The 18,669-nt window shown below is 47.2% G+C and overlaps 1 long non-coding RNA gene across 2 annotated transcripts; it reads left to right on the top strand.

The window, feature by feature from the left end:
* Positions 1-95: 95 nt before the first annotated feature.
* Positions 96-16,186, top strand: LOC142908453 (uncharacterized). Of its 2 annotated transcripts, none has more exons than XR_012931788.1 (4): positions 96-182; positions 2,572-2,662; positions 3,608-3,703; positions 15,184-16,186. It is a non-coding gene; the product is annotated as an uncharacterized LOC142908453 (long non-coding RNA). The 2 variants fall into 2 exon arrangements; XR_012931789.1 differs by lacking the exon at positions 15,184-16,186 and adding an exon at positions 13,533-13,661.
* The last annotated feature ends 2,483 nt before the right edge of the window (positions 16,187-18,669 follow it).

The raw sequence follows: 18,669 nt of genomic DNA, 5'->3' as shown, positions 1-18,669 counted from the left end.
GAGGGGGAGGGGCCAGGAGGGACGAGGGGGAGGAACCAGGAGGGAAGAGGGGGAGGGGCCAGGAGGGACGAGGGGGAGGGGCCAGGAGCGGGAGGGGGGAAGCCGTGGCGCCGCTCTTGGGCCGCGAGGCCTCCCCCTGGGCCCGCGGCGCCACGCGGAGACCGCGACAGCAGCAGCAGGAGGTGGTGGTGGTGGTGTTTGTGGTTGTAGGCACGGGAGAGGTGGTGGTGGTGTTTGTGGTTGTAGGCACGGGAGAGGTGGTGTTTGTGGTTGTAGGCACGGGAGAGGTGGTGGTGGTGTTTGTGGTTGTAGGCACGGGAGAGGTGGTGGTGGTGTTTGTGGTTGTAGGCACGGGAGAGGTGGTGGTGGTGTTTGTGGTTGTAGGCACGGGAGAGGTGGTGGTGGTGTTTGTGGTTGTAGGCACGGGAGAGGTGGTCACGGACAGGCGGTGAGTGCCGGGTGATGGAGGGGGGGTGAGGGAGTGGATTGCAGGGTGAGTGAGTTAATGAGGAGAATTAATAGGTGAGGAGGGTGAGTGAGTTGAAGGGTGAGGTGAGTGAGTGGGTGAGTGGTGAGTTCACGACAGGGAGATTGGGGCTGAGTGAGTGAACGCAGCGCACGGTAAAGATCCCCTGAGAGCATTCGCAAGAGTTGGACATTGAGTGCCGCTGTCAGGGTCCACACGCAAATTACTCACTTGGCATGATATACAAATTAACCATTGTAAACGATTATAACTTTTAAAAAACGTACGCTATTAGTCAGAGCTAATGCGATGTGCGTTTAGCATATTTGTAGCACGTTATAACCAACGTCAACATCGTCATTTAGAGTAACTATTAGTCCATACGTGTCACTTGCTAATAGTCCCCGGGTCAATCACAACTTTGCCGTGCGTGCAGGCTTTGTCTCTGGCTGCTCGCTAGGGCTGCGATGCCTTTCCATGCCACAAGATGACGTTCATTGCTCCTTCCACACCGCGACAATATTTACTGCAGTGTTCTATAACGCGGCAGTTGCGCTGCTGAAGAACACCGCGTTGTGTAAACTCCCTCGTTACAATGACTAATACAGGGTAAAGCACAGTCCGTGATAACAGCGTGAGATGCGTGTGTCGGCTGAACAAAGACTTGAGGCGCGTGGGGAGCATCAGGAAGCATCCAGCAGCATCCCAATGCCTCGTGTGACGCTGTGCCCAGGCAGCCGAACAACCGCACATTCCTACTCGCGCGACGTGGTTCTGTTGACTCAACCACTTAGCATCCGCGTTATAAAACGTGTTCCCTAATACATCTATCGTGCTATATCCAAATGGCGTTATGAAAACACGCGTTGAGGCAGAACGAACTCTATAAACTTTTTATTTTACCAGGTGAGACCCACTGAGCTATGTGGCTGTTTTTCAGAAGCGACCTTTCCACAAATGATAGATCAGCGAAATGGCTAATCACATAGAAATGTGTAGCACCAGCCACAAATACTCTAGACATGGATCCCCTTTGACAGGGTCAGTGTCTACTTAGATTCACTCACTCCGCCTATTATCATGTGGCGTGTGCAGCTGCGTCGTGACACTTGGTAGAGTGCTGTCTTTGAGGCAGAGAACTTTAAAACCGTGTGCAGTGGTTAATTTGCTTAACAGCTTTACACCGAACTCCTTGCTTGTGGTAAAACATGTTTGCGACTTTGCTGATTGAGAACTATGCAGATTTAGATTTATAGTAACATGTACTTGGTGTGAGATGAACTTCCAAACAATTTCCTTTGCTCAACATCTTGGAATTAATGTCTTTAAATGGTCAGCTTAAGTGATTCCGTGATGTTTATGTAACTTGACCATTAAGATTATCTATGGTGCACAATTATTTCAGGATTATTTTTCATAAGTAAACTTTAAACTGAACCCATATGTGATATTATATTGCCTGATTATTTTAATTTTTAATGTAGTCTACATGCTCTGCTGGGGATATTAACCCACATTTACCATTCATTGATGTTCCCTTTGACATTGGTAATTGGCATTGTCACACCATAGTAATTCATGGGCAATTATGTAATTCTGTGTCTATCTCTCTCTGCATCTGTCTGTGTGGGTGTCTCTCTCTGCCGGTGTGTTTTTCTCTATATGCATCTCTCGTGTGTCTCTTTGTGTGTGCCTCTCTCTGTGTGTGGATGTCTCTCGGTGTCTGTGTCTCTCTTTCCTTTTCCACGATGTGGTATTTACATGCAAATTCTACCTCTAGCCCCGCCCACTTACCCTTGGGCTGAGTTTATCTCAAGCCAATATAACTTCGTGTTTCAGCAGCTTTCTCGCTATATTTTTTCACCTGATGATGGTTGCTTGTGTTGCGATCGAAACGTCATGATCTATTATCTTTTCTACCTACGTGACTTTACCGAAAGAACCAAAGAGTATTGTCATTGTAATTTTGATTGTGATCGTTGTGGTGGAGGTAGTGATATTGATGGTGGTGTTAACGATAGCGGTGATTTTGGTGGTTGTAATGGTGGTATTGATGGTGGTAATGGTGGTTGACTATTACCCCTCTCGTGTCCTTCCACCACCAGGTTTAAGAATCTGCTGGTGTCTGCTGGAGGTGGACGTCGGATATCTGTGCGGTCTGGAGTGGTGGACAATAGACTTCTGCAGCTCAACCAGGTGGACGCACTGGGCAGGGAGCAAGATGGTTGTGACCTTAGAGACCCACTTACTCCCACAGAGAGCCATAGACTCACTGAGAGAGAGCACTCACACAGAGAGCCAAAGTCTCACTGACACAGAGCCATAGGCTCACTCACATGGAGACACATAGACTCACACACACAGAGAACCATTGATTAACTCATTGGTTTTTTCGGTAAAGTCACGTATGTAGAAATACCATAAAATTATATTAAAATAAATCAAGCACGACGTTTCGACCACAACACAAGCGATCTTCATCAGGTGTAAAAACAAATAGCACATAGGGTGACATCAACGCAACACATAGAGAGCGTTAAACTGCACGGAGGTAAATACAACAACAAGATGAGAGACGAGAATTCAAAAAACCTAAGAAAAATTTACGTGATGCAATACCAGTCGGCCAACGACACAGTTAGACACTTGCCTGGCAGACCACGAATTTCAGAAGAATGCTAAATTTCATGTTCATCCTCTGGGTTGAACATACCAGCATAGACAGAGTGAACAAATATGAGGTATAATATAGCAGAAATACATATACAGGGACACAAGAGGTAAGAAGAGGAAAGACGGACAGAGAAGCAAGAAAAAGGGGGCCGGAGGAATGAACAGACAGAGGCTTAAAATAAGTAGTAGAGGTGGGGGGAGGGGCCGAAGAAAGCAAAGGGCACCCCACCCACCCACCCACCCCACCCATCCCCACCCATCCCCACCCATCCCCACCCCACCCACCCCACCCCACCCACCCCACCCACCCCACCCACCCCACCCCACCCACCCCACCCCACCCACCCCACTCACCCCACCCACCCCACCCATCCCACCCACCCCACCCACCCCACCCCCAACCCTCCCCTCAACGCTCCTTTCACTCCTCCCGTCACCCCTCCACCCCTCTCCTTTCTGCTGCGGCAGGGCCAGAGGCTGAGAGCATGGCAGAGGAGGCTACACGGGGAGCTGGGCCGCGTCAGGGGCGAGAGACGCGGGGCGACTCGACACTTCACAGCGTGGGTGAGTGTGGGGAGTTCGTGGTGCATGGGGGACGGTGGGTGGTGTGGTCCAGAATATAAACCACCTGTGTAGGATACACGGGGGATTTTTGATTGGTGCTTAAATGTGTGTGTGTGGAAGACGGTGTAGTGTGTGAGTGTGTGTGCGGTGGGGGGTAGGGACGTAAATGTGTGTGTAACGCAAATTAGTATCTGGGGCGGTGTGTAAACATCACACATTGGGGAGACAAAGGCGGTCCGGCGTGGTTCTGACCACTTACCATTTCGTGTACTATGCCGGCCTTCATAGGAGCTCAATAACAGCACTTGCCCCACCAGTCTGTGGAGCTCCATGGGGGATGTTTGTGTCGGAGCTCGTGCTGTAGGCGTAGACGACGCGCGACCGTGGATCCTCTATAGGGAGCGCGCGTCTGCTGTGGGTCGCATGGAGCTGCACGAGCGGACACCGCCGCAGCGATTCCCATACCGAGTCACGAGATAGGCGCTGGGAAACAATTGCGCTGAAATGTGTTGTTGGGTGGATGAAGCGAGCACCACGATGGTGTGCTTGCCTTGTATGGTCAGTCGTGTGACTGATTATTATAATATATTAATTCACACCTGTGCACCGTGTCATGGCAGTTTCTCTGTTTTTCCTTCATTGCATTTTTATTTCAGAAATATTTCACCTGCAAAATAGATTGAGTTTGAATATCTCATGCGAAAGGGTGCCCAGGGCATGTGGGGTCGTCCAATTGCACAGTGCTTAGCGCACATCACTACACACCCATGGACTAAATCCAGAGGCGAGTGACAAATGAATCAGTTCTGCCCCCCTCGCTTCACCAACCCGCACTAGTCAGCGTGGTGAAATATGGTAAAAAAATCAACACTACCAACAGGGCATAGGGTGCCCATTATCCAGAAGGGCTTTACTTTATTATCACATCCACATCTAATTGTGGATTTGGTTATTTTTCTTCAGTTATCTTTGTTGCATAAATACAACTTGACAAGATGTGTACTGCTTCATTCTGGTACATTTACTGTTTTTCAGTGCATTTCAGCACTGGGTGTGTTTGTTGGATTTATTGTTTGTCACGTGAGGTTAAACACTAAAAAACTATTTTATGAACCAGGCAAAGTCCAATAAGCTATTAGATTTTTCATTGAACTGACAGATGCTGTAACCTGGTCCCTTGGGTACCCAGGCCTTCCTATAGTATAACTCCAGGAATCGGCAGATTTTTATTTTATTGTACCAAGTAAGGTCCACTGAGCTATATAGCTGTTTTTCAAAAGCAACCTGGCCACAAATCATAGCTCAACGAAGTGGCTTATCACGTGGAAATTTGTAGCAGCCAAATACTGTAAACGCATATTTCTAAATGTGGAGGGAAAAAAAACTGCGAGGATCCAGAGAAAAACCCACGCCACCACGGGGAGAATATGCAAACTCCAAATATCCAGGCGTTGGGGTAGGAATCGAACCCACGACCTCCTGCATTCCAGGCGAAGGGGATAACTTGTTGCCACCACTGAGCCCCTTGTTAGTCTGATGTGGTATACTGGTACAGCCCTTGGTGGCCTCGGTCACTTTACTGACCTTTGCACCATTATGTAGTCGGTTCAATTGAGTCGCAGACATACTCTTTGGAGGCAACAAATTTATTTATACCAACACGAAGGGGTAACTTCCCTTTTACCAGATAACAACCTATGGTGGTGGACCACCAGGCTATCTGCGCTAACACTCTGGGATAGCTACAACGAGCAGGACTCCAGCTTGAGTCCTGCCCATGTGTTGGTGACTCTTCACGGACGTTGAATGTAGATCTTTCAGAAGACAACAGCAAAGCTGAACCCCGGTCCCTCTGGGGACCCGGTTTATATGCTCACCAGTCGTGGCCGGCTCCGCCCTTGGCCACGACTACCTTCCCGATTCCTATTGCAAGATCTCGCCCTGACACGTGACTACCCACTAGCCCCAACTTGGGGCCCCTGTGTAGACTTTACCCGTCATGTACCTTCCAGGTTCAACCAGAGTGCAATGGCCCACATTAACCTCATTCATGGCTGACACTTTCACACCCCTCCTATAGAGAACAGCACTGCACGCTACGCGTGGTGCCACTCAGCGCCATGACTCAGCGCTCACCAAGCCCCACTAGGGCTGGTACTACACCCACATATATGGGGTGTCGGTGATGTAATTACATCGCACGCCATGCCTCTCAGGCCGGCACTACACAGTGGCATTCCCGATGTCACTACATTACCCCCCCCCCCCATTCGTAGCATTCAGCCGTCCTGGCTGTCAACTCCCCCTTAAAACTAACCAAGTGAATAAGTTCTAGATTTGAAGCTTTCGTGACTGCAAGGATCCATACTCTTTGGTTCTATTCGGTAAAGTCACGTAGGGAAAAAATAAAACAACAAAAATCATGACGTTTCGGCCACAACACAAGTGGCCTTTATCAGGTGAAGGGGACCGTACTGTCATGAGGACAGCGTTGGAGTGAAGACAGTCCAGCCCAGGTCGCGTCCTTTTAAGCTGTGTGGGAGGAAACAAAATACTTTGACAAAGGAATTAGCATAAAATGACCGTAACGCACAAGAGGACCGGCACGGAGGGGGGGAGGGGGTGTGAAGTGGAACGTAGAGGACCGGCACGGGGCGGGGGGGAAGTTTACAAATGTAGGTGTGAAGTGAAATAAGCTTCTATGAAAGTTTGGTATATCACTATTTAGATAAATACCATTGAAAATTAGTTTAATGTTTGGTATGATTTAGAACATCTTTCCAATGGTTGCTTAAGTGAATAAGGTGATAAAAAGCGAGTAAAAGTGACTAAACGCTATGTGTGCCTCAATAATTAACAATAACAAATAGCATATAAATACCCAAGCCCACCTATACAATATATACATTAGCTACAAATGTACAGAACAACACGCGAAAATATAAAACGCGAATGCACGGAATCCCCTCCATCACCAACAACTCCCATCCTCACCGTGTAACAATACCCATAAGCACAACAAAGGCTAGGTTCAGCCAATAACCGATATGGCCTACTGAGTGTGACAAGCAACTGATGGTGTGGGAGTGTGTGTGCATGGGTGTCACAAAATCCGAAGAGTTTTTGAGCGAGTCCTCGTGGCTGGGCCTCCAGTGGAGGTGGGCTCACTCTCCCTGGAGGGCCCAGGGGGAATATGCAACTGTCCAGTCGAATCCGGCTCCTCACGAAGAGCAGTAGGCCGGGTCGACGGGTTCTCCTCTCCTGAATAAAGTGAAGACAGCGCAGGTGGCGGCTCGGGGGACATCAGGCGTGCGGCACCTGAGGGAGGAAGCACACGACTCCGCTGAGGACCAACCTCAACGGGCACACATGCCAGCTCGCCGGACACATCTGTCCCTCGGCGCCCACAGTGTGGAGATGGAACAAACTCACAGGGAGCAATAAAGGGCTTAGGGCAAGAGGAGTGTACAAACCAACTCCGCCGCTCCAAGCGGATCTGGACACACTGCGGTCGAATGACCCAAATCACATCAACCAGCCCTCTCCAGGGTTTGAGCAAATTGGGCGATGTACCCACCGGTACCTGTGGACAGTGCAACCAAGCTCTGTACCCAGGTGCCTACTCATCTTTTGAAGTACGGAAGCCTCTCAGCCATTCATTGGCCAATCGGCACGAATCAGAATTTACCCTGGAAGTCTCCCGCACTTCGGAAAGCTTTTGAAGGGTACAGCACACAGAGTCAGAGATTTAAGATTTTGCCTTGTTGGGTGCGGCTTGTAACTGAACATGAATCAGGGGGTCGTGTTCTCGCTGACCTGATGACTCAACATGGAGGTCAGAGTCCTGTGCAGCCACCTCAACCATACCATCCGTCTGCGGATTGTGCGGTGACATGCGTACTTTCTTGGTTCACAACTAACGCACACCTCTTGCAATAATTTTGAAGAAAATGTTTTGCCCTGATTGTTCAGAAGACGTTCGGGAGCACTCTTGTCCATAATGTAGTGGGTAATAAACTGGAGGAAGCTTACTCTGAGGCAACACATTTATTATAACATTAACAGGTTATTACACAATGGGGTAATGGCCCCTTTCACCCGATACTCTATGGAGGTAGTCCCTCCAGACTAGCTTGCCTCTCACTGGCTATCACGCTATCACGGCATCTATACTGCTGGGGCTTGAGTCTTCCCTTGAGTCTTCACTGGTTATCAGCTGGAGCTTTCACTGGTACAAGCTCGAGCCGACCCTAGCCAGGGGTTCTGCTCTGCCCATTGGGCTCTTCTCTTCAGGGCTCCAGGATGCTCTTTAGTCTTCGGCCGGACAACAACTGCTGGGACCGCTCAGGGACCTGACTTATATATAGGCTCCTGGCTCACTCCGCCCCTGGCCACGCCTTCCTTCTAGGACCGTCTCCGAGGGTCTGGAGAATGACATCATCTCCCCAGCCCCCTTCCCGGGATCTGGGGTCCCGACCGTTGGTCACGATGCTCCCCCAGGGATTGCCTTGGCCAACGGCCCGTCATCATTAATCCCGCAGGTTCAGCCTCCCCTCTGCTCCCTACTGACACAAGCTAGTACTGCCAGCTATGATTAGTGGCGATCATGTTCAACCATGCCACTACAATTACGTAGCCATTGAGGAATGCCTCAGTGATCTTTGCCGCCAACTGTTTGGGAAGCGGCCAGGCCACAGGCCATCATGAGAAATACTCGACTCCCACCAGAAAATATTTATTCCCACGAGCGGCTTCTACCGCGTGCACTGCACACACCCCTTCAACAAATTAGCAGCATCCTCAGCCATGCCAGGCCAGAAGAAATCCGACTTACGTGTGGCCAATGCTAGTTTATGCACACCCAAGTGCAACAGACGCTCGTGCACCGCCCAAATGACCTTACTCCACAGGGCGGTGGGCACAACAATGTTAGAACATCGCATCTCTCCGCCCCAATGCATGAGCAATCCGCCTCTGAGAATGAAAGAGGCGACACCCCATCGATCCTCGCCCCCATCAGTCTCTCTGACACGGCATCGCAATTTAAGCAGGGAAGCGTCCTCAACCTGGAGGCGCCCCCATTCTTCGTGGTCCAATCCAATGACAGCATCACGTGCCACTGGATCCCCAGCCCCCTCAGATGTTACAACCTCGGCCGATGCCGTAAGGGTAGAGGGCGAGTGTTCGTTGCGCGGCTTACAGTGACCAGAGCCCGAAAAACTTGCGCAACTCTCGTTCATGGGTAATCGCGACAGGGCATCCGCGTTCGTGTGATGGGAGCCTTTGCGATAGGTAACCTGAAAAGAGTAGTCCTGGAGGACCTCCAACCAGCGTGAAAGTTCGCCAGATGGCTGGTCAACCTGCAGCGCGTACTGCAGCGCCGCGTGGTCCGAGCGCACCTCAAAGTCTCTCCCATACAAATATGGAAGATACTTTTGCAAGAAAAACACGATAGCTAACAGTTATCAGCGTGTGACACAGTACCGCTGTTCAGCCGGAGACAGCACTCTGCTTCCTTATGCAATAACACTCTCGACGCCATTGACAACTTGAGACAGAACAGCTCCAATGCCAGTGTTACTAGCATCTGTATCAAGGACAAACGGCAAGGAAAAGTCGGGGTAGTGGAGGGGAGGGGTGTTCACCAAGCCATCTTGGAGTGCAACAAATGCGGCCTCCTCATGGGTGGTGCCGATGTCACAAGTCGAGGAGACTGAAGTGCTGTGACAAAAGGGCCATTGCCTGAATCGTCTCTTACTATATGCATTTCATTTCAAAGCGGTGTTATCGAAGAAGTTTTTTTGGAAGATAAATAACATCGCGATGGGGGGAGGGGGAGATAGTGGGATTGAGGGGGAGCGATTAGGGGGGTTATAGAGGTGGGTGTTGAGTAAAATAGTATCAGTGTCTTGTGCTCGAGCCTAGGGGCTATGCCAAGGGGCTAGGACATTGAGAACACGGATTCGAATGAACGTCTCATCTTGCCACATGCTTTTTTTACTATCTCCATCAGTAACACAAAAGCAACGCTGCTTCTAAAATGGGCATAGTCCTCTGAAGCATGTAAAAACGGTAATGTACTGTAATCGTATTTTAACAGGAGCATTGTCTCTTTAAAGGTCACGGTTTTTTTGTTGACATGAACTCTATTGGCTTTCACCTCCCTGTTCACAGAGATCGTCAATAGAGGCTGAAGTCTGTTACTCGCGCACAGTCAGTCGAGGGAGTGATAGCCCCCACTGTGCCCTTCAGCCCGTGGCGTTGCCTATGGGACTCATTGTCCCGTAACATCCCGAGTTCACAATGTCGATTAAAGCGACACCTTTGTTTAATAACGATCCATGAAATGAGTGGGACTTTATATAGTGTGACAGTCTTGTCTTTGGTAATAATGTTCTCATGTTTGTTTCTGTTGCCTGTTTTTTAATTGGTAAAGCTGTGTTCGTTTTGATCCCTCCACTGGTATCCGATTAATTTCTGCATCAAGCACAATATCCCCTTTGCTGTCTTCAAGTTCCACCATGGACATGCTCCTGCTTGCCTCTCCCATCATCTCATTCCCCTCCCAATGTTCTCCTATATCGTCCCTACCATCTCGCTTTACTCCCCTTCACTCATTCTCCGCCCAGCAACCAAGGCTTCCTGTTGGAACTTCTAATCAACCTTTACTCATTCGGAGGTCGCTCATTCCCTTTTATTTTGATGCAATTATTTGGGCCTGTCACTTACTATCCACAGATTTCTCCTGTGATCATCACTGTATGTTCTCTCTTTAGAAATGTAGGCTGAATGTACACCTCCTTGTTCCCAATGATGATTGTATCTCATTGATGTGCACATCACCTGACAGAGGCTCTTTTTAAAGGCACTCTAATTGATTATTTCTCATTTCACAGCCTCCACTACACTACTCAGCAGATTATACCCCACTTTGTTCGTCAAGACTTGCTTGAGGCAAATATAAGTATGGTCCAACAACTTCTATGACTGACACGGCATGAGTAAGACTGCCTGCAGTCCAACCAAAGAGGCTGCATCATTGAAAGCTGGTTTCAAGCCTGCCCTCCACGTGTGTTAAAATATCTTACTCACCCATGTGATGATAGTTGAGCCTCTGGGTGTCAGCATTTCTGCTCTGATATTGCAAGTGTTGGGTACTAGTGATTTCTTTCATTTTTCTTAGGGTACCTCTCACTTTATACTCAAATGGCTCAATGCAGAAGGTGTAGGGTCTTTGGTTGCTGTGGCTTGCATGAGCTCTTCAAAGGGATATGACGAGCGATTCTGCATTTGGGAGCATAATTACTTCTAGCATGCTAGTTTCTGCCTTCAACTGCTGAGGAGCTTGCCACTGGCATTTGTAATTGCGCAGGAAATATCCCCTGAGCTGACTGAAGTTTGCAAAGTCATCCTTTATTTGACTGAGAGTTATTATTCAACTGCTGCAGCTTTTCCATCAGGCCCCCTCTGTTCATGCCAGATCTGAGTTTTGCATTGCCTTCTTAGGCCCTTGTAGCAGTTTTTACGTTCTTTTTTCAATTAACACCACGTTTAATCACTAATTCATTCATTTCCAATATTGCAACAAGTTGTTGGGCAGGTCTTGGCGGCGTTGTTTACATAACCTTGAAATTGTCCCAAACTGTTGGTTCCTCATTCGACAGGAGCGTGCATTACCACTGCCCACCTCCACATTACAACCATCCCCACTATAAGAATTATATCCTGTATGAGCTGGAGAAGCTTTTGTTGAACTTCGAGAGTACTACTAAGAAATGGGGTTTACGTTCATCCCCACATAAAACAAAGCACCTGCCTGGGTATTCTGTGTCATCGTATTCTCCCATCCCTCCACTCCCCATGAGCAGTGGGGCATTTTTGGACAGAGCAGAACAATTTTCCATACCTGGAAAGGGTGCATGTGACTAGCTCCAGTTTGGCAGCAGAGGTCATGCTCCGAATCGGTTGAACATAATTATCTCAGCTGCGTAACACACTGTGAATGCTGCATTGCCTGTCGCTCCATGTAAAGCTCTGGGTCTTCTCAGCCAGATATCCCCTCCCTTCTCTACATTTGAGAAATTTGGATCCCTTTTAAAGGAACATCCACACTGGTTTTGCATATTCAAGTTGTCTACGATCCACCGTGGGCTTAACAAACTAGATTATGTGAGCAGCTTAGATCCTTGAATGATCTGGACAAATGCCCATCAGTGAGATACTAAGGCAGGTGAGGCAGCATTGGCTGAGTCATGTAGCCCAAATGCCCAGTCACTGTGTACCCAAACAGCTTCTGTTTGTCCAGATATAAGGGGCTTATCGCTATAGGCAAGAGTTTGACTGCTGTGTAACAGAAGGATGGTGGAGCTGTTTGGGCTTGCCAACAGCTCGACCAGTGGTTTCAAGATCAGCGTCTCTGGAGGAGTTTTGTGAAGGATGTCATCCTCCAGCAATAACGGAGGGCGGAGGAGTGATGCTCACAACAACGAGCGGAGTGCAGAATGAGTAAAATGCAGCAAGGTGGAACAGTAGGGAGCACAGGTGGTAGATCTGCCAGTCATCCCTGTCACTCAACCCATGACACCTTTATCTATCCTGTAACCTCCTGCCCATGAGCCTTCGACAGTCCACATGACCTCAATGTGCACTTAGCCTGGCACAAACACTTTGTTGACGTCACCAATTTTGAGTGGCGAATGGCTTTTATTGTTATTGTGTTTATGTACCCACCCCTTCATGTGCCGTACTGGCCTTCTTAGGTGCTCGCTAGCAGAACTAATCCCAATAATGTAAAAAACGATATGGGAGATTTTTCTCATTTGTATCTTGTATGTTTGTGTACATCGCCTATGTGTGTTTGTGGCGAGCCATGCTGCACAACAAACTCAGCCACAGTTATCAATAGCACGTGATATCTACACCGGTTTTGGGTCCTCTAGGTTGTGTCTGCATTAAATGAGTGCCTGGTACAATGGGTAATCAGTATAACCTATGAGACAAACGTGGCCGGGTGTGGTGCTGGCCATTTCTACCCCACTTTGCGTGCGGGTCTTCAAAGGGGCTCACTAACAGCACTTGACCCACCAGTCTGTGGAGCTACATGGGGGATGTTTGTGTTGAAGCTCGTTCTGTCGGCGTAGAAGACGCTCGACAGTTTATCCTCTGTAGGGAGCACGCGTCTGCTGTGTGTAGCGTGGAGCTGCACGATAGTGAAACCAATAGAGTTGTTGCGCCTTGGGCGTAAACATCAATGTATGTCCATTTTCCAGGTGTTATTTTTTTCATTTCCTGTGGAGATGTGTGCTGTATGAGAGAAAAAGCGACTGAGCCCACGCCCTCACCCCCTTCTCCCTATTGCATTATCTCCTCGTACTATTTGACTACTCATAAAATCATACGTATATAGTGACACCCCAGGGATAAATTAATATTGCTTGTTATAGCACATTCTTGTAGAAAGAACGCTGGTTAAGTCAGACCGGCCTGTATATGTACAGTATAGATATTTAGTTTGCAGCGATGCAATACACACAGCTCAATACACAAAGAGTTAAATGTATAAATATCTCATACTAAAGAATGGATTACTTGGGTTTACAAACATGATGTACAAAACTCGTTATAGTCTCATGCTCTGCATGCTGTTGTAAATGCACGTGGTGTATACTCACTGACCAGATGCTTCGTTATTATTGATACTAATAAAAAATGTAAAATTAATAATTTTTTTCATTAATTTCTCACGTTAAACAAATATAGGGAGGCGTTCATTCAGCGGTAGAGAGACAATGGCTGCTGATGATGATGTAACATGCCGCTCATTTTGAAGGATTCCTAAGAGACGGTGCAAGTGGAGATTCAAAGGCATAGGAAGGTGATTGCACAGACACCTGGACCACTGCTGTCCTGTATAAGTGATTTATTTAACATAATGAACATTACAGTAACATTGACGCTGCCTCATGTGTGTACTTTAAGTTTTGGCTTCCCCACACAAACACACTACCTCCACAAAAGGTCATGTTTACTCATTTCTGTGAAGCGTATTCAAGTTTAATTTATTAGGTATAGCCCTGTGAGCCATGCGGCTCTTAAGTCGGGTGCAACCGCAACAAACAAAATATGAATCTACATTGCAGAAAACTATTAAACCACAACCAGACCAAAATAAAGCTACAAAAACAATGTAACAGCAGTAATCATAGGAACTGTGATTTTAAAATTAACAAACGATAAACATAACATGTACGACAAAACCTGCAGCCATAGCTGGCAGCACGACACTCCCAGTGTATGATGTGTGAGTGAGTCAGCAGCAGCGTGAGTGAGTGTATGATGTGCGAGTCAACGTATGATGTGCGAGTCAGCGTATGATGATCGAGTCAGTATTAGGTTGAGTGAGTACATGATGTGTGAGCCAGCGCACGATGTGTTAGTCAGCGCATGATGAGTGAGTCAGTGTATGATGTGTGAGCGAGTCAGCGGCAGAGTGAGTGTATGATGTGCGAGTGAGCCAGCACACGATGAGTGAACCTGTGTATGATGAGTGAATGGGTCAGTGGTTGTTCGAGTGTATGATGTGTGAGTGAGTAAGCGCATGATGAGCGAGTCAGTGCATGATGTGTGAGCGAGTCAGTGCATGATGTGTGAGTGAGTCAGTGCATGATGTGTGAGTGAGTCAGTGCATGGTGTGAATGAGTCAGTGTATGATGTATGAGAAAGTCAGTGTCGGCTCCCTCTGCCCGCGCTGTCGCCCCCCCCTCCCCCCGGTTCCGTCGCCCCCCCCCCCGGCTCCCCCGCCCCGTCGGCCTCCTGGCTCCATCGGCTCCCTCCGTCGGCTCCCCCGGCCCCCTCACAAATGGCCCCGCCAGCCGCTGCTGGGAGCGCGGTATGTGACGTCATACCACTGCTAGACAACCTCAGAGCACCCTCTACCCATACATTGAGAGCATGGGAGTGCCCACTACATAGGGACTACCCAAGATCAAACCTGGCTCCCACCCTCTAATCGTCACTCAACTAGAGGTGACGCTATCCCGATCATTGCACATTACAACGCAATTTGCCGTCTGCGTGGCATCACGATGGTCGAGGCAGTGAGCACGTGGTGTCACGCAGCTGCTTAATCTGTTAAACCTGTGTGGTGTTTTGAATTAGGTTTACTTTTCTTTATCGTAGTGTTGTGTTCATGTGAATGTTCAAATGCTTGCACTGAAGAGTGTTTTGAGATGCCTAAAGTGTTTCGATGCAATTGTATGTATTTCTATATATTCCAATGACAATTTTTAAGCTTTCATTACAATTTAAATAACTCAATGTATTCACAATCAAATACCTAAAGTCACAATTGTACCTAACCGAGACCTCTCAGATTTTAGTAGCAACATTTTATTTTTATAATTATTATTCTTTCCCGTACCTGTCTAAAATTACACGACTATGCTTACAGGTGACACATGGTTTGTTTTCATTTTCTTCAGGTGACTCGATGCATTTGTCGTGATGGCATCAAAAGTTTCTGCATGTGAGAGCATTAAAACCAACAAAGTGAATCTGCAGAAATACCTCCAGGCGAAGTCTTCAGAAGTGCTTGACTATTCCTATCAAACAGGGATAGTCCTGGACAGTGTATATGCGTCCCTCAAAAGCGAGAATAACCCCATGGCACGAACACGGGACCTGGTTGACCTGGTGCTCAACAATGGAGAAGAAGTGTGCATGAGATTCCTTAAAGATGTGCTGGTGCCACTGAGATCCGAGATCCCTCTCTTGGGTCAGTGGATATCACAGCATGAGCAGCAGCTCAACGTGATGGGTGTCGATCTGAGCACAACTGCGGGTAAAGCCATCCCTGGAGCAGCTTCTCGTGAGTGATGCTAAACTTCACGTAACCATTCGCATGTCTCTGGCAAGTTTAAGCGAAGGAATTGCTTTGAACTGATATGAACTGTCATTTGATATTCGCAAACTGCACCACTCTTGCATAACAACATCCCTCTCAGGAGGAGGACATTCATATTCCATTCCATAGCAGGGTATGTACAAGGGATCAGAAATTTGGAGGAAAGGATGGATGGATAATGGAAATGTGTGTCAGTATCAAAACATTGCATCCACACTGTACCCCAACATTCCTGAATTTCTGTCCTATCCTACACCTCCCTTTCCTTGCAAATGACTAAAACATGGTGATTTTCTCTCACCTCTTCAGACACAGGCATTTTATTTGAGCTGGAAGAATATAATGAGCTATGAAGCTCTCTTTCAAGTGTCAAGCCCAATATGTTTGGCCATGGCAGCAAACCCATCAGCTGCCTTGGTCTCCATGACTTGGTACAATCTGGATTCCACCAAGGCCATTTCGTTGAAACTGTTTCCCTATTGAGGGTGAATGACCACCTCTCTTAAATTATGGAAGCTGCTTCTAGTTCTTGACTTTTGGGCTGCTTTGGATACCACACACCACTCCATCCTATTGAATCGCATGGCTACGCAGGCATCTCTCACACTTCCCCATTGCTTCTGCTTCCCCTCTAAAAGTGAGCCCTATTTTTGCAAGCAAGGACTGCCTTCTGTTCAGAAGTCCCAATTATATGGTGTTCCACGTGGCTCGGTCCTTGGCTATCTGCTCTTCTCAGTATAATGTCTCCTCCTTTGTGGACATTTTTTACTCCTAATTTTTTTTTATATTGACTAGCTATGCCTGCTATTCTCTTTCGTTCTATTCAGTAAAGTCACGTAGGTAAAAAATAAAACAACAAAAATCACGACGTTTCGGCCACAACACAAGTGGCCTTCATCAGGTGAAGGGACCAGGCTGTCTCGAGGACAGCGCTGGAGTGAAACACAGCCACGCTCAGACCGCGACCTTTAAGCTGTGTGCGAGGAAACAAGGTGCCTTGACAAAGGAATTAGCATAAAAATTAGCATTTGATTGGCCGACTTAGCATGATGAACGGCGTAGAGGTGGTGTACATGCGGGTGCACATGCCGGTTGGCGCGGAGGGGGAGTTTACCTATTGATGGTGTGAAAAGGGAATTTTTAAGAGCTCATTGCATTTCGGACCAACACCACCTGACCCGTGAATTAAAACATGTACACCTGGCCCTCAAAAGGAATGGATACTCTGACCGTACCATCCGCCAAGCTGTTTCTCCCTCCATACAGAAACAACCACTTGATACTCCGGTGAAAACCATCACACTACCATATATAGCAGGCGTTACTAAAAAGATTTCCAAAATTCTAAACAAACACAAGATCCAGGTCCGGTTCAATACAGTACACAAAATTCGTGATCTGATCCCATCCGTGAAGGATGTCATTCCTGACTTACAGTACCCCGGGGTTTACAAATTGAGTTTTACCTGCGGTGCTTGCTATATCGGGGAGACAAAGCGACATGTCTCTGACCGAATTCGCGAGCACAAATCAGATTTGAAACACGGCAGAACGAATTCTTCTGCCGTAGCTGATCACTGTTACAACGCTGTGGGTGATCACGATATAATTTTCTCCGATACCAAGGTTCTTTGCAAACCCACGGGTTTTTATCAGAAATTTGTTTACGAGGCAATTCAGATCTACAAACACAGACACAATTTCAACCGAGAAGATGGTTTCAAATTAAGCAACCATTGGAAAGATGTTGTAAATCGAACCAAACATTAAACTAATTTTCAATGGTACAGTATATTTTTCAAGTAGTGGTACCCCAAACTTTCGCAGCTCTTAAAAATTCCTTTTTCACACCATCAATAGGTAAACTCCCCCTCCCCCCCCACGCCAACCGGAATGTGCACCCGCATGTAAACCACCTCTACACCGTTCATCATGCTAAGTCGGGCCAATCAAATGCTAATTTTTATGCTAATTCCTTTGTCAAGGCACCTTGTTTCCTTGCACACAGCTTAAAGGTCGCGGTCTGAGCGTGGCTGTGTTTCACTCCAGCGCTGTCCTCGAGACAGCCTGGTCCCTTCACCTGATGAAGGCCGCTTGTGTTGTGGCCGAAACGTCGTGATTTTTGTTGTTTTATTTTTTACTAACGTGACTTTACCGAATAGAACCAGAATATGGATCCTTGCAGTCACGAAAGCTTTAAATCTAGAAATGACTGCTATTTCTAATGACACCCCGCCTTTTAATGCCATTGACTCATGAAACGGAACCTACTCTCTCCTCTTAACTCTTGAAAAATGTTGATACTCCTACTGATACTCCTGCTGTTATGGAGTGACTCATGCAGCAAGCTATGGCTGCAAAGTTTGGTAGTACATGTTATGTGTATCTTTTATTGTAAAATTTAAATTAGTTCCTATGATCACTGTTACATTGCTTTTATAGCTTTATTTTAGTGATTTCTAAAACGTTTTGGTTTAGCCATATTTATTTGTTGTAGTACAGAGTTAGACTGATAACTTTAATCTAAATTGTCTTATGGTTGTAATTGTTTGGCTTGCATCCCACTGGGATGTTTGCACACAGCATTGATATACGGTGCTTTTTCCGGAAGACTTTGCTGTTTTTTCCTGGATTTTTCTGTTTGCGCGTAGTCACTTTAAGATGTTTCTTGTTCCTGGTTTTGCTTGTTGCAGTTGCACCCGATTCAAGAGCCGAATGGCTCACAGGGCTATACAAAATAAATGAAACTGAAACTGGATTGGTTATACTTCACTCCAGATTCAACGTCAAATTTGTAGACCTCGTCATTTGTAAAAAAGTCCACGGGAGATAATGACTCCGAATATATGATTCCCGAGAAATTAAAATAAGATCAGATACAGAGGGATCAGGCTACTCATGGTCACCATTGCCCAAGTGGTGAGAGAGTGAGTTCAATGTTTCCTTGGAAAGCTGATGGAAGTTGTTGAGCAAATTTGTCATTGGAAATCGACACTCTCCACAATGTAGTGGCTGCCACAGTGTTTGCTGATGATGCAGTAGCCAGATTAGTTGAAGTTCAAGT

Source organism: Petromyzon marinus (assembly GCF_048934315.1).
Source record: "Petromyzon marinus isolate PM22_M1 ecotype Great Lakes invasive population chromosome 84 unlocalized genomic scaffold, UKy_Petmar_22M1.pri1.0 chr84_unloc.4, whole genome shotgun sequence".
NCBI lineage: Eukaryota > Metazoa > Chordata > Hyperoartia > Petromyzontiformes > Petromyzontidae > Petromyzon > Petromyzon marinus.
The sequence above is the reverse complement of the archived record's forward strand: the minus strand, read 5'-3'. Positions and strand labels throughout refer to the sequence as shown.